A 26,354-nucleotide genomic window follows, 5' to 3' on the forward strand; every position below is an offset into this window, starting at 1 on the left:
ATAAAAACGATTCTCTTGAATTTCTCCTAGAAGCAAACTGGAAGCTGGAAGCACTTGTGTAATACTGGCATTATGGGTTCTGCACAGGTAAGATACCTGTTGCCAGCCAGACTCCTGCATTCTGAGCAAAAATAGGATTTATTATAAGAATTCATGTTTCAAACAGTTGTTACCCAAATTGTAAATTCAGGAAGTCATTATGTAATCTATGGGTGCAACATCCTGTTCTCATAATGGCTAACTTGGTACCTCTAGGAAATCCACAGGCACTCTTCTCTCCTGAGGTTTCCAGGTATTCAGAAACATTTCTGCCTCTGGCAGCGGTGGCAGAACATAGCCATTGATTCTAGTCCATTTCTCTGCTCTGAAAAAATAACCAGCCAGGCAGCATGAGAATCTCACATGCATTGCACATTGCAATAACTTTGTCTTGCCATTTGAACCTCCCTCTGCACCACAACTGGAGGTATGCTGCCACTAACTATGGAGACTTTGTTTGACTCCTCATGGTTAAAGTATTTTGTTAGATCTGTGGTCGATAGGAAATATAGAAATCTGGGCCCTGGTAGAGACTTACTTCATCTACGCATTTCATGCCCAGGAGCTGCCCAGGAGCCTTACCAGTTCATCTCATCCAAACTCACCACTGCTCTGTTGCTGCCACAGCTAATCACAGCCTGTAGGAGTACAGTGCACTCGGCTGACAACAACATTATGGAAAACCAACACTGCTGGGGGCGGGGGGTGTTCAGCCACACTGGATTATTCTAAACATTGGCACAAGGAGGGCCTGTGGCAGGCAGGCTCAGCAGATCCACTCAGCTCAATGACGTTTTTCAAACAAGCAAGAACCAGATGGCCCATTTTGCAAATGTTTGGTTTTCAAATTGGCTCTTATAAAAGGAAGGCAACCAGAGGAGCAATTGACAACCCGCCTAGCCTTGGAAGCGGAGGCACGCTTTGGCGAAAAATGGAAATACAAGCCAACTAGTGTACAGAGCTCTATCATTCCACCTCCATTACCTGTCTGAATGTCACATTGACTGAGGGTACACTACAAGGATCTACATAGGAATCATTTATCCTTTCCTCATTAGGACAAATTGGAATTCATCTGAAAAACAGCAGTATGAATTGTACTTACTCAGAGCAATTTTCTTAAAAAACAAAACAAAAAACCCCTCATATTCTCAAAGTCTTGTCTTGTCTATAACCCTGAGAGTTCAATATGATTCCTCTAGGCTACTAATCTAGAGCAGCTAGAAAGTAGATTGCAGTCCATTGGTGTACCTGGGTCAGTTTCCGGTAGACCACCAAAGCATCTGTGGCAGGTGGCAGTTTTTGCAAGCAATGCTAGACCTTGGCTTTATCCAGAAAGGTAGTTTTAAGGTTCTTAAATCGCAAGCACAAACGAAGAATATTTTAAGACAAATCTGCTATGCTATGCTGACCACAAGATCTGGAGGGGAGGGGGAGAGATCTGCAGGACTGAAGGCAGTCAACTCCTGACCTACAGAAGATAATTCTAGTTGAGTACCCATAACATTTTCCAAGTTACAAAGGGCAAACTCAGACAGATAGGGGTCTTCCCCACTACCAGCAAGGTGTACCGACCTTTGCAGCTTGTCATACATTGGGAATAAAATGGAATCAATTTGTCCAGAGCTTCCCACAAAAAGAAATACTTGGGAAGGCTGCCCCCGTAATACATGCTGCAGAGTGCATTGGGAATGGTATAAAGAACCTAGTTTTATCCAACAAATGTTGCCTTTATGGTGCTGCAGAATTCTGGGTCATCCAATGAAACTAACCAGCAGAAGACCTGGGCCAGATATTAGGAAGAACTTCTTCACACAACATATCATTCATATATGATGTGCTGCCACAAAGGGTGATAATGGCCCAAGGTCACACTCAGTAAGCTTCAGTGGGGATTCAAACCCATCTCTCACAGGTCTTAGTCTTACATTCTAACCACAACACCACACTGGCTACAATCAAGTTGCTAATCTCTGAATGCTGCAGGACTTTTCATTCTCTTGGGGAGAGAGGACAAAATAAGCTTCATCAGAATCTACTCCAAATTTTCTGCACAGGTATCTTTACCTACAATGGTTGTTTTTTTGGCCCCAAGCCAACATGCTGTTGTCCTATAGAATTGTAACTTGGAGAGTGCTAGAATACTTCCTTTATAGCCTCTATCTTTTCCATCCAGGATTTATCCATCCAAGAGAATGAAAAGTCCTGCCTGCATTCAAAGATTAGCATCCATCCAAGGTTAGACTGATGGGGCTCACGCCTGCAGCCTTGAGCTAGAAACATGGTCCAAAGTCATCCACATGAATGCCCTCTAGACCTCTCCATCTGGTCCTTGGGACACTTCCTAGGCTGCACACTCTTCCCCCATTCTCTTTCTATGGGAAACATCCCTCACTGACCTTGTTTGACATCTTTCTTGTGTGTCTATGCCTGGCTGGAATGTTTCTTCAAGGCTCAATTGCTGTAACACGCTCTGCATGGGGCTGCTCTTAGATTTGGTCCACAATCTGCTGCTGGTGTAGAACACAGCAGCTAGACTGCAAACTGGAATAACCTCGCACCAGCTTATCACATTAGCGCTGAGGGATTTGCACTGACTGCCAATATAACACCAGGCCAGGTTTTAGTATTGGCCTACAAATCCCTTAACAAATTGGGACCAGGGTATCTGAGACATTGTCCCCCCCCCTTAATATACTTATGCAGGGAGGCCCCTGTAGTCTGCTCTGAGGTGACACAGAGTAGGGCTCTTAGTACAGTTGCCCCAGTGTTATAAAACTCCCTTACAGTAGACATCAGTCAGGTGTCAACCCTTCAGGGAATTTATTTAAATTTTACATATTTATTAAATTTATATCCCACCCTCTGAAGGAGCCCAGGTTGGCCAACAACAAAGGATGAAACAATAACAGCACCTTTAAAAACAATTCTAATACAAATGCAGATTGGGAAAGACTTGGAGTCTATTGAGGACTTTTTTTGGCCATCTGTTGATGGCATTTTTCATGCACCAGGCTTTCTTAGAAGGGTAATCCTGGCTGTGCCACTGTTGATCTCGGAACTGTGTATTTTAGTAGATTTTAATCTGACAATACATTGAATTGATTTCCATTTCATACATGGCTTTGGGATACTTTTCAACGCAGAATGAGGAAGAGAATTTTCTAAACAAGTAAATGCATTAATTCGGTGGCACTTACAAACCCAGAAGCTTTTGAACTCTGATAATGCCACTTGCCTCCTTAGATGGTGGATGGGTGTGTGTGTGTTTCACTCTCAAAGGCTGTATGTCTCTGAACACCAGTTGTCGGAAATCGCAAGAGGGGAGAGGGCTCTTGTGCTGGGTCTTGCTTGCAGGATTCCCACAGGCATCTGAAAGGCTACTGTAATAATAAGATGCTGAACTACAGTAGATGTGCCTTCAGCCACATCCAGCAGGGTTCTTCTTAAGATTCTTACAATCTTAAGATTTTGTCTTTGGCTCCATGCAGTAAATACTACTACTACTACTACTCATGATAATACTGTTATTGATGATGGTGGTAATGATTCAGTTCTTTTAGCTGAATTGCCTATGTTTCTTTGAGTTATTGGAATCTCTTGAAAAGAGCTACCTCATTTTCCCCAAACCTTTATTCAAATGTGTGTTTTTTTTAAAAGGGAGACCACCTAAAGAGAAGGCCCATGGTCTCTCTATAAACCTGCCCACCAGTTACAATGTTCTTCAGATGTTCACCTCCAGGCACCTCCACTTTCTGAAGCCGGGCAAACAACTACTGGAGAGAAAGGCCTCTTTCATGATTGACAGCAATACCACAGAACTATTGGTATTGGAACTATTGGAGTAGGATAGTGAGAGCCAGAGCAGGAGTTTTTGAGAGCAGAGGGTGGGTCCATGAGGATAAGAGGGTGGGTTCATGTGCAAGAGTTTTAGAGAAGTAGAAGAAGGGTTTGGACTTGATATCTTGCCTTTCACGCCCCTTAAGGAGTCTCAAAGCAGCTAATATTCTCCTTTCCCTTCCTCCCCCACAACAAATACTCTGTGAGGCGAGTGAGGCTGAGAGACTTCAGAGAAGTGTGACTAGGCCAAGGTCACCCAGCAGCTGCATGTGGAGGAGCGGGGAAGCGAAACCGGTTCACCAGATTACAAGTACACTGCTCTTAACCACTACACCACACTGGCTCCCATGGGAAGCAGGCAGAGAGTGGGGTGGGCCGGGAGGAGGAGTTTGAGAGAGAGTTTTTGCATAGGCAGAGGGTGGGTCACAGAGAGCAAAAGAGAGGGGTTGCAGTGCACGGGCCTGCTACAGTGGCAAGGGGGGGAGTCAGAGAGTGAGAGAGGGGTTTTGCAGGGGGCTGGTTCAGTGCGGGAAAGAGAGTTTTTGTGTGGGCAGAGGGGGTGAGGTGGGTCAGACTCGGAAAACGAGAGAGGAGGTTTGCACAACCCTGGTGGAGAGCAGGGAGAGTATTTTGGACAAGCAGAAGTGGGTGGTTTGGAGACAGAGATGGAGACTTCAGAGTCAGAGAGCAAGGGGTGGTGTTGCACAGGCCTAGTCTGTTCGTCCAGTGGGTTGCTTTGAAGTCATTTCTGCACCAGATAAAGTAATTTTAGCCCCCTCCCCATGCTCCACCTGACCTGTCCTGTATTTTGCCCGACCTGTCCATCACTTTTTCTGACCCAAGGCGGCAACCCTACTTGTGCTAGAGGTAAAAGCAGGTGGAGTGAAGAATGCAAATTTTACCTCTGTACATTAGGCTAGTTTCTACACCCACTCAGACACATCCTTCTCCATCCTTCATCCAGACAAGCAAGACATTATCAGAGTTGAAGGTTACATTTGGCAAGGCTTTTAAGCTGAGATATTTCCGAGTCTTCATCTTGATTGGATCATTTTTAAGATGGTTTTTATTGTTTAATCCCTTGTTGTTTGCTGCCCTGGGCTCCTTTGGAAAGAAGGGCAGGATATACACTTTGTTTATTGTTGTTGTTGTTGTTAATTCACATTAGGCGGCTAACAGATTGAGGTTGAATCCTGACAAGACAGAAGTACTGTTTTTGGGGGACAGGAGGCGGGCAGGTGTGGAGGATTCCCTGGTCCTGAATGGGGTAACTGTGCCCCTGAAGGACCAGGTGCGCAGCCTGGGAGTCATTTTGGACTCACAGCTGTCCATGGAGGCACAGGTCAAATCTGTATCCAGGGCAGCTGTTTACCAGCTCCATCAGGTACACAGGCTGAGACCCTATCTGCCCGCGGATTGCCTCGCCAGAGTGGTGCATGCTCTGGTTATCTCCCGCTTGGATTACTGCAATGCGCTCTACGTGGGGCTACCTTTGAAGGTGACCCGGAAACTACAATTAATCCAGAACGCGGCAGCTAGACTGGTGACTGGGAGCGGCTGCAGAGACCACATAACACCGGTCTTGAAAGACCTACATTGGCTCCCAGTACGTTTCCGAGCACAATTCAAAGTGCTGGTGCTGACCTTTAAAGCCCTAAACGGCCTCGGTCCAGTATACCTGAAGGAGCGTCTCCACCCCCATCATTCTACCCAGACACTGAGGTCCAGCACCGAGGGCCTTCTGGTGGTTCCCTCACTGCGAGAAGCCAAGTTACAGGGAGCCAGGCAGAGGGCCTTCTCGGTAGTGGCGCCTTCCCTGTGGAACAACCTCCCACCAGATGTCAAAGAGAACAACAACTACCAGGCTTTTAGAAGACATCTGAAGGCAGCCCTGTTTCAGGAAGCTTTTAATGTTTGATGTATTATAGTATTTTAATATTCTTTTGGAAGCCGCCCAGAGTGGCTGGGGAGGCCCAGCCAGATGGGCGGGGTATAAATAATAAATTATTATTATTATTATTATTATTATTATTATTATTATTATTGACAAAAAAGCACAATGTGAAGCAGGGCCAATGAGGGTGTGACCTTAGGGCCAGATAGGAAGGCATGTGGCCCCTGGGTCTGAGGTTTCCTAGCCCTGCTTCAATGGTACACAAATATTTGCTGCTGAAAGTAGACAGTCTCAGCCAGCCTAATGGTAGAGCCAGCTCTGGCTTTTAATGAATCTTAAGTTACTTGAATAAGGAAAATCTCTTTACCTAAGCCAGTAGCCCCATCTGCAGTGCCAGTATGCCTCTGGCTTTGGATCAGGTCCCCATACACTTTTCTTTACCAAAGAACACTCCAGACATTGGATCCAAGTACATAGACAACATTCTGGCAACGTTCCTGTATATACACTCCTAGAGCAAAAATCAAACATGTCTTGATATTGGCCAAGTTTCAAGTCAATGGGAGAATTCCCAAAGGGGCTTAGTAACAGCAAAGTCAGGCCAATGGTGAGAACTCGTAAAAACCTCACCCTTGTTTTCCAAGTCTAAAAAGATATATATATTTTCCCCTAGCTATAATTGACTCGACAAAACATGCCCAGACTTTCAAATGCTTATCCATGGAAACAGGAAGCTGGAGACTTTCTCTTCCTGTTTTAACAGCTATGCAAGTGGAACAACTCTATAAAAACTGTGGCCTTGCACTCTTGTCAATAAGAGTGCCTGAACCAGCCCCCACACTATCACTTTTTATGAATGTAAAACTGAAGAATTTGACAAATAAGAGCAATGTTTGGCATAATAGCTTTCATGGCAAGAACAGCAACAAAAATAAAAAGAACTTTATTCAGATGCATCATTTCTTTCTTGTTTCACCTCTGCAAAACATCGTGGTCATTAATGAGATGACTCCACGTTTACACAGGTATCTGACTTTACCTCCAAATTCTAGGAAGCGGGGGGGTGGGGGGGGGATGGACAAACCTGTCCATTTTCACTTTCTCACCATTTCCAATTGCTCCAGTCTTAAGTTCAGTTTGCCTCCATTCCACATCAGTTTGATAATTTTACGACTGCATGAAAATTCGTGACATTTTTGTGCAAATTTCTCTTTGAAATAAATGTATTTTCCCTTACATTCTCTCCCCCACACCCCCAGCCATGCATATGTAATGCTATTCACATTTTATGCCTGAGCGGAATGCATAGAGAAATTTGGAGATCCTTGAAGTTTGAAGTACAGCTGTACTTTGGTTCATATAACAATCTAAGAAATGTGAAACTGAGTGACCGAATTCCACCATCACCAGTCCCTATGAGGAAGCCAAATTTTCAGACATGAAAATCCTGCATTACAATATTATCTCCAGATTGATGCACGAATCAAGAGTTGTCTCACCAATTCCAACTGCAGAAGTATTTCTTTAGAATTAATTTTTTTTTGGGGGGGTGTCTCCCCTTTTTCCCCTTCCCCCCAAAGAAGCAGCAAACTTTAGCACTTTCTAGTCCATATCTGCCTTTTACTGTACTTATTTCAACTTCTATTGATAAAGCAGATGTGAAACAGGAATGGCTCACCCAGACTGACTTTGACTGCAGCCAGTTTGTTTTGAGAGAAGGCCAGAATCTTTCATGGTTGCTTCATAAAATTTCATTTAAAGCACAATCCAACAAACACCCAACAATTCGTAAGGGGAGAAAAACAGTGCATACTTTTTAAAAAGACTTAATATGTAAACTACCAGATTATTTAAAGTAATCTGTTCAGTGCACAAAAGGACAAATTTGCAATTTTCAGACTGTTGGTGATAAAAAGGCAATGGGAACAAACCAGGTTTCCGCCATAAATTCCCAAACATTTATTTGAAAAATCTTTTCCCCCCCCCCTCCCTTTCTAGGACAATCAAATGGAGGGCGTCAATTACATGGTATATAATTATTCATTTCCGGAATGAAGGTTTTTCTTGAGGTGGGCAGATCCCCCTGCCAACCCTCTAAGAATTAAATGACATTTATTAAAATGAAAGCATTAGGCCACTAAAATTAGGCATGTTTTAAAACGATGCTAAGCACTCAGTCAGAGCAACTAAGACCCTTAAGATTTAAGGCGTAAACACTCGACAGGTTTTAAATGTTTCTCTAGATAATTACAGAGCTCAAAATACTTTTGTCAATGGTAACGTAAGAAGGGATCCTTCTAAAAATAGGACCCCACAAAGGGTGTATTTTTAATCCAAAGCGCATGCTTTTAAGTGAGAGGAGGCTGGAACAATGCTGATTTTTTTTTAAAACAATCCAATTTAAAGCAGTGCAGAGATGATTCCTCCAAGCTTTCATTCTTCAGATTTACTGGTTGTTGTATTTAAATAAACAGAATCAGAAGCACTGGATGTAGAACGTTCTGGAATTTTCAAAGCATTTAAGCAAGCTGCATTTTAGAGACAGTATTAAGAATATTCGAGTTCTGTTAAAACAAAAGTTCTAAGGCCAGGAATTTAAGCCCTGCAAAGTTCTGGATATCAGCCTGTTTCTAAATGAGATGTAGATGCCTGAGACTCATGCATAAGAAGACAACTGAAGATCTAACATTATTCTTTGCAAACAGAAACAAGCGTAATGAGACGGATTTTACTTGCAGATGACCCCAACCATCCAGGATTCTTGTGAGAGGGAAAAAAGAAAGACTTCTCCCCTGAACTTGCCGGTGCAAAACCTAATGCTCCGAGACACAAAAGCCCATCTTTACACGCAGCTCCCGTTCGAGCAAAGCGTAAGTTGAAAAACTATCTTTGGCCTCTTTCAGAAATCACTGCTGAAAAAGAGATAAGCAGACGTACGGGCAGAAAACGCCTTCTGTTTTGCCTTTCCCAAGACTTTGAGACCAGAGAGCAACAGTAGAGTTTTCTTAAGCCTGCTATAGAACAGATCACTGTTTTCACTTTGCAGCTGCATCTGATTTCTTACCGCTGGCCAGAAAATAAAAAGCAAGTCATATATGCATATATACCCTCCCCTCCCAAATCGCCAACACAAAAAAAGTCTCTCAAGATACCATGGCATTTGACATACGGGCAGTGAGCGACAAAAAATGAGAAAGGCAAAAGAATCGGCTGCCGCCCCGGCGTTATAATTCCTAATTTTGCAGGATGCATTGCAGAGCTGTTTATCAGACACCCGGTGCACTATAGATAGATAGCTATGTGATGAATAACTCTCTGGTAGATATCTTCTCCTTCCTTCGCTACCACCTCCCCTTGACAGGGGCCACTGGTAGAGAAAGAGGTTCAGAAAAGCGGCAAAGTGAAAGACGAAGAAACAATAGGCAACCGTGGCATTGACAATGCTGCCTGGACCCCTTTTTGGGCTCCTGCTGTGACACTTCCATTCAAGAGCAAGAGAGGCTGCCATCATAAGAATGGACAATGGCATGAGGAATATGGGGGGAGTGGGGGTGGAGGAAAGAGAGAGAGGGAGAGAGGGAGAGAAAAATCAGATGAATACAGCGCTAAGATGGCAGAGTTCTCACCTTCTCCACTTTTTTCCCGGACATTCTGGATGGAGACGTCCCATCAAGAGGAGCCTAAGAGGATGTTCGGAACCTTTGGGCAGTTCTGAAGACTTCAGCATTTGCAAATGCAATTTTAGAACTGTTTGTAGGGGCATATTCACTGGATGCCATCTGTGTGTGTGTGTGTGTGTGTGTGTGTGTGTGTGCATGAGTGTGTGTGTGTGTCTCCTGTTTTATGTCCTGCTATCTGCATCACACACCTCTATTAGTATGAAGACTTTCTGTCCATGTAAGTAAGTGAGAGTGTGTGTTCCTTAAATGTTTGAATCGAGATAACACATCTGCATGCATTTGTTAAGTGAAGGATAGCCTATAGCAGTTACTACAACTATCAATTAGTCAGCAATAGCATGAGATCCCCATGCGTCGGGGTGTACAAAAGGTGGGAAATATGCAAATAAGCTCTAACACCTGGGTCACGTACAGTAACTTTGCTTGCAACATAAATGCTTCTCATTTTCTGCCTTTTTTAAAAACAAAAACAAAAGATCTTCCCTTTCTGTTTTCAGTACTATAAGGTTATTCACAATAATATTAGTATTCGATTTTGCAATTCCCTCCCACCCCCCTTGGATGTTATGCTTTATTTTTTAGCAGTTAAAACTAGGAGGAAATTAAAATATTGCTTTTCAAAGCTTCTAGGGGTAATCCATGGCTGTTTCTGAGAGCAGTCAGTTTCCAGAGAGTGGAAGACAGATATGAAATGCATATGACTTTCTTACTATTTCCAACACAGATCTAGTTTGAAGTTGGGAAAAGGGACAGTGGGAAGAGATTAAATGTTTTTTAAAAATCCAAAACAAAGAAAATGGGAAGGTGTAGTGTGTGGGGATTATTCAATGAACCTCTCTTTTTGGGGGAATCTTAAAAATGTAGAGCATGTTTGCTTTTCTTTTAAAGGCATTGTTCACATTAAGATCATTTTAAATAGGTTTTTCTTTTTTTAAGAACCTGACCACTGTCAGTTTTATGTTTCGCTTGTTATGTTCTTATCAGCTTTAACCACAATGAATATATTTATACACATACACACACACATATATACATACACATACAAATCTCTCCTTTGCAATGTGCTTGTAAATTTAGCTCCCAGAGGGTGCAAGCAAGCTGAAAGCCAACCTTCCCAAATTATTAAGCTCAGTAAAATCCCATAACAAGAACTAAAGGCAGGGGGAGGGGTAGATCATAATCTAGACACTGAAAACAATGTCGGAAAAGGACAGAGTGCTATTTTTCTGCCTTGCACCTAATCCTTGCCCACCCTTCGAAGCATTTTGGCTGCATTCAATGCGCTTTGCGGTCCTTGGATGCAAATAATTTTATTTCTGCTAAACAGCAACATTTGTGTAGGTATTTAATGTGCAGACAGAGCTCCTTGCGGTGGCATAAGGTTGCATGCTGGCAGCCGGCCAGCTCAGTGGCTGGAAGCCTGAGCAACGATACCAAAGGGAGCTTTTTTCACTCTCACCCTCAGCAACCCTGATACCCCTTAGATTCGCTCGTTCTCAGAGGAGCTGGGAATCCTGAGAAACAGAGGGAAAAGGCAGGGCTACCCAAAAAGAACCGTGTGTGTGTGTGTGTGTGTGTGTGATGAGGAAATTGCTTAATCTGAGACGCAATGTGAGACTTTTAAAAATGCAAAAAAATACATCCAGTCATTGTATATGAAAGGGCACTGCTGTTGTTTAGCAATGCTATCAAATGGGTGTGCCAGAATCCAAACCACTCTGAGATCCTTGCAGCACAATCTCCTACAGGTCTGTTCAGAAGGGAGCCCACTGAGCTCAATGAGACGGTCCCTGTGCATTTATTTGCTTATTTCAGCCATTGCCAGCACGCCCCTCGCCAAGGGCTTCGGATGATAGCCCCAGCGCTTGCAATGTGCCCTGGCGATCGCGACAATATGGAAAGCACTGCATTTTTAAACTTTCGTCATCTGGCTCTCCCCCCCCCCCAAAAAAAAGACAGGATTGTGTTAAGAAGCAAAGGGAAGACCTTGTATGATTTCTGAGCTTTGTGGCCTCATGGAAGAGCAACCCTCTAGTTCTGTTCAGATCTATTTTGCACAAAACCTCTGACCAGTGACAAGCATAGAACTACAAAATCATCTGCTTCTTCACCGAACAAAGAAATGTTAAAATATATGCATGTGGAGGAAGGGGGGCTCACTGTGTGCGGAATGGGGAGGAGGGGGGAGGAAGGGACTTGCAAACCCCCAACCGTGAGTGGAGCTCTGCTGCAAAAATGAATCCATGCGCTTTCTGAGTTAGCCATCTGCAAACCCACATCACGCAAGGAAGGTATTAAAAGGTGGCTTTATTCTCTCAGCAAATAGCTAGATAGCTAGATATTAAGTTTGGATGGGATCCAAAATTATGCTTTTTGATTACCTGCTTTAGAATCAGCGCTTTGTGCCTTATTTGAGGAGGGAACAGAATGAGATCGTTGTACAAGGGCTAAGTCTCTGGGATGAGCATGTTGCAGTTACCAGAACAGGAGAGGCAAGGACATAGTGGGTTCATAACTATGTGCTTCTTCTCCTGAGTGCTTGTCTTCTTTATATATATATATCTAAATTAAAACATTTTCCTTCCAGAACACAGCAATATAAATTGTCCCTTTCATTTTTAGAAGACGAAATAGTCTATGGCAAGGAAGCAGCCCCATCTCACGTACTTCAGTAACACCTCTGAATATCTTAAGGGTGTAACCTTGTACACACATACCTGGGAGTTCCAGGTATGAATGTACACACAAGATTGCACTGCTAATTTTGCCAGTTTTGCACAATTCAATATTCCATGTTGTCTGGGCATATCTGGAACATTTATTATTCAAATGACTTACACACACACAGCACTTTTGCTTCGAAGCTTTTGAACAGTGACTCGTTGCCTGGACATTTTAGTGGAACTCCTTGCCACTACAAACGATAAGTTGAAGCAAGGCAGAAGCCAAAGCCTGGCTCACAGTGTGCATTGTTCCATTCAGCAAAAGAGCTCTAAATGTGCACTGACTTCACTGTCTATCCAAATTTCAGCAAAGCAAGACAACCTTGACCTTAGAATCTTGTATAATTATATTTTATTTGGGGCATACGCGGAGAGATGCTATGCAGACTCAGGAAACGAAATTCTGTTCCAACTTTAATGTCTCAATTATTCAAGATGAGTTTTGGTTTTAAAAATAAAATAAACCGCATTGCATTTTTAATTTTTTTTATTTTTTTTACCTTTGGACGTGTTCTCAAAGCAGGATGGGTGTATTATTCCAATAAAATTAAGCCATTTGGGGGAAAGGGGGAGCTTTTGAAAAAATCTGCCTTCCAGCCAACTTGATTTAATCTTACCCCGTTCACGCAGCAACAGCAAAAATCTGTATATCCACGTGCACACATCAGAGAAATAGCAACGAAAGATTTCTGGGAGATTAAAATGATGAACACAGCTCTTTCCAATTTATAAATCTGTCTGCAATTCAGGCGTAAGGGAAATGGTAACAAATGCTCCTTGATTAGGCAAACCAGTTTTCAAGTCAGGCCTCTGCTGAAATTATGTGGAGTCAAGTAAGAGGGAAAAGATCAGTTCATGGAGATTACATAGATAGATAGACAGACAGACTGATGATAGATTTGTACATAAGATTAGGGTGCATGCTTTTACAACAGCTTTCTTCAGCATTTCAAAATTGTATTTTTTAAAAAGCACACACACACACACACACACATTTAAAGCAGACTGACATTTAGAATTTCACATTGTAAATCTCCCAATGTCTGAATGCAGTTACAAGGTCTGACAATGGAGGAATAATTCATGTCAGTCCCGAAAAGGGGGTGGGGGAGACGGGGGTGGGGTGGGGGCTTCAATCAGCTCCTTGCAGCTAGTCTCCTGCAGGGCTCCACCAAGGCGAAAATGTGGAATCCAGATCTGCATCATCCATCACCTTTCCCGAGTCTTTCAATTAATGACACTGCAATCAGATCGATAGCGTGTAATAAGAACAGAGCATTGCATTTCTGTACCTATTAATTTGCTGAGTGGCTCCAATGCTAAAACGTGACCAGAAAGGGGGATAATGACAAAATATCCCCTTAATCGGGGAGAGGGGAGCATGAGATTTGGTCCAGTAGTAGTTCAATGACTCCCTCTAACACACACACACCCCCGCCATCTCTGCAGCTCATCTCTATCCAAATCTTCAGCTTATAGGAGCTGGGAGGGAGTCAGTCTCACTAACTGCCTTGCACATGCTGGGATTCTGCTGAAGCACAAGAGAAAGCCTGAACAACAGCTTTCTTTATATATATATAAAAGTAAATTCTTAGTCCTAATGATCACAGAGGTATGCTTCGAGCTGTATGGGCAACACCAGTATAAAACCTGAAAATCATAAGAAAAGGGATGCCTAATAAGATTCCTAGTAGCTTAGGGGGCAAGGAATTTTTTGAGCACCCCACTGGGGTCTTTTACCTCTTCCTAATGGCTAGCAAAACCAGAACAAATTGTGGAAATCTGCCTGACGTGCATTATGCGTACAGGTTGCAGAACGCGGTGTTTCTTGGTGCAGCATTTAAATTTCCTGGGCAAAAATGGTTAAAAACAGAAGAAGAACAACACAACCCTGACTAGACACCCTGACACACACACACACACACACACACACACACACACACACACACACACGGCAAGCTATTTATCTTGGGAGTGGTTAATGTGTGTTTAAGGTGCATGCAAGTTGACAGAGGGAAATCCATTTTTCTTCCTGACTTGGACCAGTCACCCCCCATTAGCTACACAGCTAGCCAGAATCATTCTGCCATCTGAACTGTGGGTGAGCAAGCAGGACTCTCCAAACCCCTTTCTCTAGGCCTGGTGGAGTGTAAGCATTTGCGCAGGGCTGGTGGCGAGGGGCGGGGGGAACGGCACGTAACTGGCCTCTGAGCATTTCTAGATCACAGAAAATGCCGCGGCATTGTAAACCATGTAGCATCGAGGACATGTTGTGAGTGAGAAGACACCTACTCATGCAGGCACCCATCAGGGTGGAAGTGCAGGCGACCTCCAAATGGGTTGACATCACGAGTTAGGACTCATGGGAAATTTTAACATGGGTTTCACTCACATCATCAGAACTGAGAGGCACAGATTTATAGCAGGGGTGAGGAACTCCCAGTCTGCATCTCTGATTTCATAAGAACATAAGAAGAGCCCTGCTGGATAATAATAATAATAATAATAATAATAATAATAATTATTAATTATTATTATTATTATTATTATTATTATTATTATTATTATTATTATATTTATACCCCAGCCACTTCCCCAGTGGCTTCCCCAGCCACTCTGGGCAGCTTCCAACAAAATATTAAAATACAGTAATGCATCAAACATTAAAAGCTTCCCTAAACAGGGCTGCATTCAGATGTCTTCTAAAAGTCTGGTAGTTGTTGTTCTCTTTGACATCTTGTGGGAGGGCGTTCCACAGGGCGGGTGTCACTATCGAAAAGGCCCTCTGCCTGGTTCCCTGTAACTTGGCTTCTCACAGTGAGGGAACAGCCAGAAGGCCCTCGGCACTGGACCTTGGTGTCCAGGTAGAATGATGGAGTTGGAGAGGTTCCTTCAGATCAGGTCAGCTCCAGCATTCTGATCTCACCATAGTCAACAAGATGCCTGTGGAAAGCCCACAAGCAGGACATGGCCGCAACACCACCTTCTTCCTACTTGTGCTTGCCAGCAACTGGCATTCAGAGGCCTACTGCCTCCAACAGTGGAGGCAGGATGTAGCCATCAGGGTTAGTAGCCATTGATAGCCTTCTGCTGAGCCTTAGAAGTTGGCCCACCGGGCCATTTTGGGTGAGCTATGCCTACCTTTCCTGTGCCTGACATCATAACATATATGATATCCATAGCAGACATCTTCGAGCCGCAGTTAAAATGAAGGAAAATTGGAAGCGCGTCTTCCTTTGAATAAGAAAGTTGGAACACTTTCAACTGAGCATATGTTTGTTTCACCCTGCATGGCAGCAACAGCAAAAAGGCACAAAATTCGAAAGCACTGGATTTTTAATGCAAAGGAAGAATGGGTCTTGAGTAATGTCCTTAGTGTCTCAGGCATGGCTCTGAAGTCTGAGCTATAGGGAAGGGCCATAGCTCAGTCAACAGAGACCCTGCTTTGCATGTCCCAGGTTTAATCCCTGACATGTCCAGGAAGGCCTGGAACAGTCCCCTGCCTGAAACCCTGAAGAGTTGCTGCAGGCCAGTGTAGACAATATTGAGCTAGATGGGTCAATGGACTGACTGGGTATAAGGCAGCTTCCTATCTTTATAGAGATTATCACCTACAGTAGTTGCTGCCCAGACTGCTATTGCCTTGACTCTTCTATCTTTTAGAATCTGACCCTGAGCCTTGGGATATCTGAGCGCAATCTCTGGGCCCTCAGAACTTAACTCTTTGCTGCCCCAGGCTATATTGCTCACTTCTGCTGGGATGTGGTCATGCCTACATTTTGCAATGAAATATAGGCAGAGCTGATATTTCCTGCTCCAAAACCCACTTTAGCTCACAGGATTGTTCCTCCAGCCATCTCTACTCCTAACCTGGCTCCAATACCTGGATTGAGCTAAATTTGGAAGGGAAAGTGTATGAAGTTACAAAGTGCAGTGAGAAAAGAAGGGGAAGATCCAGGTCCTCCTTTAGTTGCAAAAAGTAAAATCTCCCCCCAACACACACACACACACACACACACACACACACCATAAAAGAGCAGATGCATGACTAAACAAAGATAGCTACTTCTCAACATGTCTAATTTGACCCCAAGCAGATAACAAAAGTCTACAGGACCTTGGAAAGCTCCTAGGGTGAGTAGCTGGTTGCTCCCAACAATGGACTTACTAGTGGGTCAGGTCTGTTGAGTATCCAAGGAAAGTAAAGAGCAAGACTAAGTGGTTTCCCAATATACGTACTCCTTTCTCGGCCAGGAGCTTTACACCTGGGGTGGATAGTTGTTGGGTTGCAGATCCAGATGAATCAGACTTGTTCTCTGTGACTCCAGAGGGCAGGGTGAGAATCAATGGGTGGATATTTCAGGGATGCACGTTTGAGCAAGGGATTGGGGAAGCGTCCTAAAAGTAAGAACTGCTTGATAGTATAACAGACTGCCTTGGGAGGTGGTGGGCTCTTTTTCACCAGAGGTGTTTAACCAGAAGCTGGATTGTAAGATCTCTGTTTTGACTAAAACATCAAGCTTGGAATGAGAGGGAATGGTATTACTTGGAAAGTGAATTCCTTTAAGGTCTCCCTCCTCCATCAATCAACTTTAAAAGTTGTCCAGCACAAAAACCTAGGATCTGTGTCTTTTATTTATCAAGTTTCATTCATACTAGAGAGGTTACAATTTCTGCAAATTTTATCCACTTCTTTAAAAAGGAAAAATATATATTGTCATTTTTAAAGTCCCCTGAAGTGCTGAATTGGGCTTTGACATACCACTATGGCTGGTGCATACCACTAGTGCTGGCACAGCCTAAAGTGTTCATATGCTATGAACATTAGAGGCAAGAACATGATCAAATAGTGGTACCACTATTATGCAACTGGAGGTAGCATCAGCATCACCATGTCCCCAAAGAGTCAAATATCAGATGGCATTGAGAATCTAGAATATGGCCCCAGTTGACAGCTCTAGCCTTGCATTAAGAAGCAGAAATGTCAAAGATTGCAGATCTGCAGAAGCAGACAATGTGGATGGTCTTTACTTTAAAAGGGTGTCAGAATCTAGAAGTCAGTGATCACTTCTAGAAGGGCTGACCCACAACCACAAACAACAGGGAAACTATATTTTCTTCCCATGAAAGAATATAGATGGAAATGCGAAACCACCACTATTGCTTGCCTCACCACAATGGAATGTGCACACACACACCCAAAACCATTTGAATAGTTCTGCCCATCCAGCAAAATCAATAAAATCACACCTTCCACTTATATCTATATCATCTCTGAATAAGGTAGAATTTTCTGCAAGGACATCCATAAAACTGCTGTGATGAAATGATGCAATAAAAGAGAGGGTCTTTGCAATTAAGGCCATGGGGAATATTTTTCCTTTCTGGACCAGCAATGATTTCAGGGGAGAAATTAATAATGTTTCTTGAGGAACATTTTGATTCTAAGAAGATTCACCTGTTTTCAATTCTGTTTGGCAACACGGTTGTGGCTTTCATGCCATTAGAAAGACTGCTACTTTTCTCTCTCCTGGGTTGGGCAATCTCAACCAACTAGGAATCACATACTGAAGAAAATTAGATCATAACATTGCATAGCCAATCAGATTTGGCTACGTGACAACGAAAGCAACCAAAGTAAATTCAGAGACAATAGAAGGCAATTTAAGAGAACAGGTAGACTTTTTTTTGGCATGCATCGCCACAAAAATTGCTTAAAGAGGAGAGTATTCTTCAACACTGCAGCCCCATAACAGCAAGTGCTTTTGAATCTTCCCTGCTCCAAACCCACAGAGTGGTTTGTACCACGACAGCTAACATCACAAAGCATTGTCCATCTCATGCATGCACCTGTTCCCATCAAACTTCTATGAAAAGCCCAGTGCTATCTACTTAATTAGGTTTTGTATTAAAAAAACAAAACACTGGGGAATAACTATCTGTAGTTTATACTGGCTACAGTGATCTCCCTTTGCAATTATTTTAATCCTGTTCTGAAGACTTCAAGGTACTTTTAAATCTGAGAATGTGTCTCATTCTCTAGCTGCTCAACAGTTTAATCTGCTCAACTCATCGCCCTTTTCTTCCCCAAATAACCATCTGCTCCACCTTGCATTTGTTTCCCTGCCGGACTCACTCGGCTTTGGCTCGAACCTTTCTGGTGCATTCACTGCTTTTAAAATTCTCCTCTGGCCTTATGTCTAGCTGCTTATGTTTGGGGGCAGACAATGGAGGTGATATGGGCCATTATTCATGAGAAGCTTCATCTGTAACGTGAGAAACTTCTCATCTCCTGACCCCTGTTAGCATAAGAATCGCTGATAAAATTCAGAACTCAAAAGGAGGAGGAGGAGAATCTTCTGGGAAAATAGAGGCAAAAAAAGGAGAGGGTGTTTTAGGACAGGCTTTTAGTTTGGAGAGAGAATCCAAAAGGTTCTGTTGCTTAAGCACTTAACATTACCTTCCTTTAAGCCATTATAGACACCTCCTAGAATCTGTAGATTACAGCTAAGGCTATGCACATGTGCACATTTCCTAGGAAGTAAATCCTGCTCAAATCACTGCAACTTACTTTTTGAGTAAACATGCAATATATTGCAGTGTAATAAATATTTCACAAATGTAGCATCCTAGTTAGGAATTAATGCCTGTTAACTCGCCCCTTATAAACTTTGTCTTAACATCACCATCAATGATTGGGAAATCTGAGAGTTTGTTTCTCTAATACTCTACCCCCCCCCCCAAAAAAAGAAAAGGCTTTGGAAGAAAATTAAGGGTTGTATTCTAAGTCAGGCACCATCTGGTCTATAACATAAAAACAGTATCATGTTACACTTCTATGCTGCCATTCATCTGAAGATGTATTTATGCTTACAACATAAAAACACAAAATACGTACCATAATAACAAACAAAAACAATACCTGCCACCTCCCTCAATATTTATTATTTATTTATAGTCATGGCTTCCCCCCAAGACTCCCACACCCTCCCACATTTATCTGATGAAAATAGGGATGTCCCATTCCATAAATATAATTTTACTATTCACACCCCACACATCTTACTGGGCTGCCCCAGCGACTCTGGGCAGCTTCCAACATATATAAAAACATAATAAAACATTTTTAAAAATTAAAAACCTACCCTATACAGGATTTCGTTCAGAGAGCTCGGGGGTTGGATAACTCTATACCCTCCAACATTTCTCCAAGGAAAATAGGGACACCCTACCATACCCTCCAATATTTCTGCAACTTTTTTCCTAAGGAAAAGCGGGATATTCCAGGATCAAATCAGAAACTGGGATGGCTTCTCTAAATCAGGGACATCCCTGGAAAATAGGGACACTTGGAGGGTCTGGAATCCTGGGAACTGTAGTGTGATACAGATGCTGCTACAAGTGCCGCTAAAAAGAGTCCCCTGGGAAGAGGGGATTACTGTTAATCCACAATGGGGACTGTAGTTCTGCGAAAGAAATTGGAGTCTCCTAGCAGCTCCCAGTGCCCATAACAAACTACAGCTCCCAGGGTTCTTTGGAGGGAAAGTCATGACTGTTTAAAGTGATGAGAGGACGCGGCAGCTAAAAAAGCCAATGCAATTCTGGGCTGCATCAATAGGAGTATAGCATCTAGATCAAGGGAAGTAATAGTGCCACTGTATTCTGCTCTGGTCAGACCTCACCTGGAGTACTGTGTCCAGTTCTGGGCACCACAGTTCAAGAAGGACACTGACAAACTGGAACGTGTCCAGGGGAGGGCAACCAAAATGGTCAAAGGCCTGGAAACGATGCCTTATGAGGAACGGCTAAGGGAGCTGGGCATGTTTAGCCTGGAGAAGAGGAGGTTAAGGGGTGATATGATAGCCATGTTCAAATATATAAAAGGATGTCATATAGAGGAGGGAGAAAGGTTGTTTTCTGCTGCTCCAGAGAAGCGGACACAGAGCAATGGATCCAAACTACAAGAAAGAAGATTCCACCTAAACATTAGGAAGAACTTCCTGACAGTAAGAGCTGTTCGACAGTGGAATTTGCTGCCAAGGAGTGTGGTGGAGTCTCCTACTTTGGAGGTCTTTAAGCAGAGGCTTGACAACCATATGTCAGGAGTGCTCTGATGGTGTTTCCTGCTTGGCAGGGGGTTGGACTCGATGGCCCTTGTGGTCTCTTCCAACTCTATGATTCCATGATTCTAAAAGTACAGTCATACCTCGGGTTACAGACGCTTCAGGTTGCATTTTTTCGGGTTACAGACCACCGAAACCCAGAAGTACTGGAACTGGTTACTTCTGGGTTTTGGCAGTCGCACATGCACAGAAGTGCTAAATCGCACTTTGTGCATGTGCAGAAGCACCGAATTGCAACCCACGCGTGCGCAGACGCGCAGATGCGGGTTGCGAATGTGCATCCCATATGGATCACATTCGCAACCCAAGCGTCTACTATATACTGCAGATGGGGATGCAGTCATACTGAAATCAACGAACCCAACTAATTTAGGTTTATTCATTTTAATGGCTCTACTCTGAAGAGAACTTAGTTGGCTACAACCTAAAATATTAAAAGACTATCTGAAGAGCATTCCATTGCTTCATCCTATCTCTAGGCTCCATTGTAGTTCATGGGAGGGCTAAAACCTTCCGAATGCACTTTTTTATGTGTATCAAGGAAGTGTGCAATGTGAGGGAGCTTTCAGATATTTGCTCCTGCAAATACGAAATGGCATCACACAGCATCAGGTGTCTCATGAAGGCCTACTGCCAGGCATGAAATGGCATGTGAGCTCTTGAAATGGACATGGCAGCATAGCTGAATCAGCTTGATATCCCTATTCATCATTCAAACTTGCTCTTTAAGAATAAGAAAGATATACATTAGGAAGAAAATGCATACACATGCACTCCATCCATCCATCCATCCATCCATCCCATCAGCCAAATCTTACTCAAAATCAAAGTGATGAATCATTACAACCTTGAAGACAGAAAGGCCCACAAACTGATGAGTCAAGCCCCTAAATTAACTCTGTAATTAATGTATGGAAATCATCACCAGATGTGGTGATGGACACAGGTTTAGGTAGCATTTATGATTACATTTACACTTCCACATTTCCTCTAAGGAACTCAAGGAGGTATACAGGCAGCCCCCCCCCCCCATTTATGTGCCTTCAATATGTGTGTGACCATATATACACACACCACACCAAACCTAGAAGTGACCCAGAAGGTGATGTCATAAAGGCGTCAAGCAGCCAGTGTTCTACTGGTCTAACCAGGAAAACCATATTTTCCCAGGTAGCTTAGCCATCACTGACTTAGAAACAGTTACTAAAAAGAGGGATAGTTTTGTGTCTTGATTTTGATGGCTTTATTTTGTAATGCACATGAATAAGAAAGCAAATTATGGAAAGCCATTATCTCAGTATACAATATTTTTTTAGTAGTAGTATTAAAAATAATAGTGAAGAGTGGAAGGGAAGAGTTGTAGCTCAATGGCAGAGCCCACACTAAGGACAGAGCAGACACTCCCACTTGTCCTGTACCTAGAAACACAGGTCTGAGTCATTTCCCCCTTGCCCTGCTCCTTTCCCAGGGAAAGCCTGCTCTTCAGTGCTAAATCGGAGCAAACAGCAATCTGGAGGGAAACCAAATTGTCGTTTGTACCAATTAAGAGCCAGAGAGCAGTATTCCCCAAGGGAAAGCAGTGGGGCAAGAGGAAGTTGTGGATAAGCCCTTGGTTCACAAATGCTCCCAGGTTCAATCCACAGTATCTCCAGGGAGGACTGGAAATGTGAATCTCAGGTCTGGGGCCCCAAATGCATACCCTCCAACATGTTCAGACCCCAAACCGGGATGCGTGTCTTCCGGGCTGCACTCCTGGGCTGATCATGTGACTCGCACGAGATTGTGGCCCTGAAAAAAAGCACTTTTCCGAGCAAGAATGCAGCCCCCAAAACAGGATGTTCCAGATTTCCCTGGGCAGTTGAGGGGTTTGCCAATGTGGCCCTCCAAACCTCTCTATCCAACCCCTTGGACTCCCCATGTGGACTCCAAGCCACACCCCTCACTAGCCCTGCTACATCCCCACCTCCAGTGAGTTTGCTTGGCTGGAATATGGCCTTGGACTGTGAAAAGCTGCTATATACTGAGTCAGACCATTGGGCCCATCTAGCTCAGTAGTGTCTACACTGACTGGCAGTAGCACTCCAGGGTTTCTCTCCAAAGATGATGGAGATTGAATCTGGGGCCTTCTGCATGCAAAGTAGATGCTCTACCACTGAGCTATGGCCCAATTTTGTTTTTTTTTAAGTGGACCACATCAAAATACAGCTCATCCTTTTCCGGAGCGTTTAGCTGCAGAGTTGAATATACAGGTTGCCCCTGTCCCACCCAGGCTGTATAAACTGCTCTGGCACAAGTTTAGAGCAATTTGAAGCAGAATATCTCAGAGCTAATTCGGAGACTGAGTTTGTCACCAACTGAGGGGTGTGTGTGTGTTTGCACATATTTAAATGATCCCAAGGCATCAGTTAAACACGGCGAGAAATGTTTATAGATGCACCGGCTGTTAAATGTCTTGCGAGTGGCTTATATTTCAAATATCACAGGTCAAAGCAAAGGAATACATGAATTGTCAGATATTCCTCGCTCGGCTGATCCATCAGTGTCACATCTAGCACACACTTTAAAATTTCACAGATGTACTGTCTGGAATTAAAACCATCAGAGAGCAGAGAAAGAGTTTAAATAAACCATTATCAATGGATTTGAGAGAGCGAGAGAAGTCTAGTCATAATTAAAACTAATACAACAGAGAGAGGGAGAAGGAGAACATCAACACAATCAAATGAAACAGTTTTGGAAATTAGTCATAAAAGTAGGAGTGGATGATCAGTTAGATTTGCTGGCATTAAACGGAGACAGGTGAGCATGGCAAACATTATTATTTAAAATATATATATTAAAGATTTTCACAAAATACAAAAGAACGTGCAATGTATCCTTTTTTTGTACAGCAAACATTACTAATTATATTTTTTTATCAGGAAAGTGCAGCATCTAGTGCATCAAAATGAAATTTAAAAGCTAGATCAGTTTTACAAAAGGGTAGGAGCCCTGCATCTTGCAGATGAATAGCAGAGGAGTGAAGGCCTGTCATAAACATTCAGCAGAAAGAGGAGATAACATGGACTGCACCATTTCCAGCTGCAGATGAGCAGCCACATTGTCGAATGTTCCCCTGTGTTAAAAGCCACATTGCAAATAGAAAACCACCTCAGTGTGTAAAGGGCTGGAAGAGAAGCCTGCTTCAGTGATGCTATCAGGGGAGGACTTTGAGGCAGGTGTCTAATGGGGACCCTCTAAATCAGGGCCTCCAAAGCCAAGTTGTTGTTGAGGTGCTTGCAGAAGGAGCAGGACCAAAGAGAGTCCACAAAAACCTGGAGCCAGCTCTGCTTTCCCATCTAGGAAGGGGCTGTAAGATCATTAAGGCCAGCACTGCTGTTTGTGATAGTTCTCTATTGTAGGAGAGCTTTCTGCGGTATCTTCCTACTTGTTAGGAAAGGGCTGTAGCACCGTAGTGCCTGCAAAAGGACACAGATTCAATTCCTGGCGTCTCTTCAGGTAGGGCTGGGAGAGACCAAGGTCTGAAATCCTGGAGAGCTGCTGCCTGTCAGTATGGACAGTATAGACATTATTGAGCTTTGTGGACCAATGGTCCAACCTGGTGTAAGACATCTGCCTGGGTTCCTAATCTGAAGTGGTACAGTCAATTCTGCCATACACAGTTCCATGTGTAGACCTGACCTCATTCCAACAAACCAGGTATGATGAGTAGAGCCAGTAGCGCTTTTATTAATATTAATACAGTGGTACCTCGGGTTAATAATTTAATTTGTTCCGGAGGTCCGTTCTTAACTTGAAACTGTTCTTAACCTGAAGCCTCCCACTGCTGCCGCCGCACCGCCGGAGCACAATTTCTGTTCTCATCCTGAAGCAAAGTCTTAACGCGAGGTACTATTTCTGGGTTAGCAGAGTCCATAACCTGAAGCATCTGTAACCCGAGGTACCACTGTGTATTAAATCTCTATTATGCTTGAAAGTATTTTTAAAAAAACAAAACAAAACAAAACAAAAACTCAAACAAACCTCAAAGTGCATTACAACAAAAATAAAACACTGACGTTATCGATTAAACCCTTCCCTCTAAATACATTATAAACCTTCAAACATAATTAAAATCCAAGATAAGCTAAAAACTAGACTGAAACACCTTTCTGCATTCCATACACCTGGATAGACTTCCCTAAACAAAAATGTTTTAGCAGGCACTGAAAATATTACAGCAAAAGCTCCTGCCTGATGTCAATAGGCAGGGAGTTCCACAGAGTGGGTGCTGCCACAAGGAAAGATTGATTCCTGAGTTTTGTGTGGCACCTGTGACAATGCCATTTTTGCAGATTGAAGAGGTAGAGTAGGCATGCTCACTCTAGGGCAATCTCGCAAGTCAACTGGTCCCACGCATTGGGATGGGGTTAAGATACAAAAGGAACAGGGATCTACCAATGAGCCAAACAGTGGGTGCCACACTGGAAGAGCAAGTGTCCTCTGTGGCACAGCTAGGGCATCCATTTCTGCCAGGGGTCTCAACTGGGTGGAATGGTTTGGGATATGCTTGGCATTGAGAAGTATGCAAAATGGGATTCGGGTGAAATAATCTACAGGCGATGCCAAAACAAGCCGTGTTTTCAGCCTAGGCCAGAAAGCTTTAATTGGCTCACTTACTTCCACAAGGATTATGTAGTATGTACTCTCATGATATATGAGAAGACTCTAATACCACTTTATTTCTTCCCCTGCTATGCTAAATCCATTGCCTGTAATCCCAACAAATCCCGTAAAATCAAGCAGGACCTGCAGCAAAACACTAAGAGCAAGGGGATGTATTTATCGTAGAGTTAGGCCAAAATGCCTCTTCCCCACATGTGATTAAGCTTTGTTGGCATGCAGGTGTCAGGCAACCCATATTTTGCACAGTGTGATGTGAGCTAATGCATGGGGGCTCCACAAGTGTGGTCCATCAGCTGGCTGGCAGTGCCTGAAAACCACCTGAAAACGGGTCTTCACCTGCCCAATGTCATATATCAGGTCAGGTGTAGGCCAGGTAGACATCGTTTGGCCAAAATAGACTTGCAAGGCAAATCGGCTTTACTCCACTTTTGTGTTGCTCATCTTCTCTCATTGCTCTCTTTCCTTGCCTCTGCCATTTCAGCCGTGTGGCTGTGTCAAATTTGTTTTTGTTTTTATTGACTGAGAGTATGAATAGGCAGTGATACAATTTCTAAAATACATAGGCAATAAAAAGAAACGCAGACAGGCTTCTAAAATTAGGCCAGCTGCTCAGCCCTTTCCCTCCTCTGGCTTTCTCCTTCCCTCCCCACCCACCACATTCGCCATTTCAGAGAACGATACGAGTTTTTTGAACTGATTTAGGAGAGGCCCAAAATCCTCCATATTTTTGTTCCTATGGAAACCATTCCCTCGACACCCTCAACACACATTCAGTATTCCGGTCTTACACTCCGTTTGCTTCTCGCAAATGATACACACATTCGTAGACAAAACACCCCGCTCTCAAAACCTTGCTTCATGTGCATTCTGGAAGGTTTGCGTTTTACATTCAGAGTCAGCGTATTTAATTAATAATCATTAATTAGGGGGAAAGAAAGGTGTCAGACTGACGGTGTTTGGAGACTCAAGGCATATGTCTGTTCCTGGAACTGGGGCAGTTTGGTCCCAAGGTCCCAACCTCCTGAGATAAGCGACAACTGAAGTAAAGAGTATTTATCAGATACATTAACTGACTCAAATCTAGAACCATCCAAAGGATTCTGACAAAAATGAAAACAGGAGCACATATTTCTGGCCTCCACTTATTTGTTCCGTGTCCAGAAGGAAAATCTATCCAGTGAATATGATCAGGATTCGCTTTTGTTGCTTTTTGCCTGCAAACAACACATAATATCTAGCTATATCTTTCTTGAGAGTCAGTGTGATGCAGCGGTTACAGTGCTGGACTAGGCCCCAGGAGACAAGGGTTCAAGTCCCCACTGAGCTATGAAGCTCACAGGGTGACCTTGGGCTTCACTCTCACTCTCAGCCTAACCTTCCTCACAGGGCT

General features: G+C 43.3%; 1 long non-coding RNA gene across 1 annotated transcript in view; it reads right to left on the minus strand.

Moving 5' to 3' along the window:
• Positions 1-12,602, minus strand: part of LOC310696098 — an 86,203-nt gene extending 73,601 nt beyond the window's left edge. Inside the window, exon 1 of the long non-coding RNA XR_014520422.1 lies at positions 9,400-12,602. This is a non-coding gene — a long non-coding RNA (uncharacterized lncRNA). The remainder of the gene's footprint in view (positions 1-9,399) is intronic.
• Positions 12,603-26,354: the final 13,752 nt, after the last annotated feature.

Source organism: Podarcis liolepis (assembly GCF_965112155.1).
Source record: "Podarcis liolepis genome assembly, chromosome: 16".
In the NCBI taxonomy this organism is placed as follows: domain Eukaryota; kingdom Metazoa; phylum Chordata; class Lepidosauria; order Squamata; family Lacertidae; genus Podarcis; species Podarcis liolepis.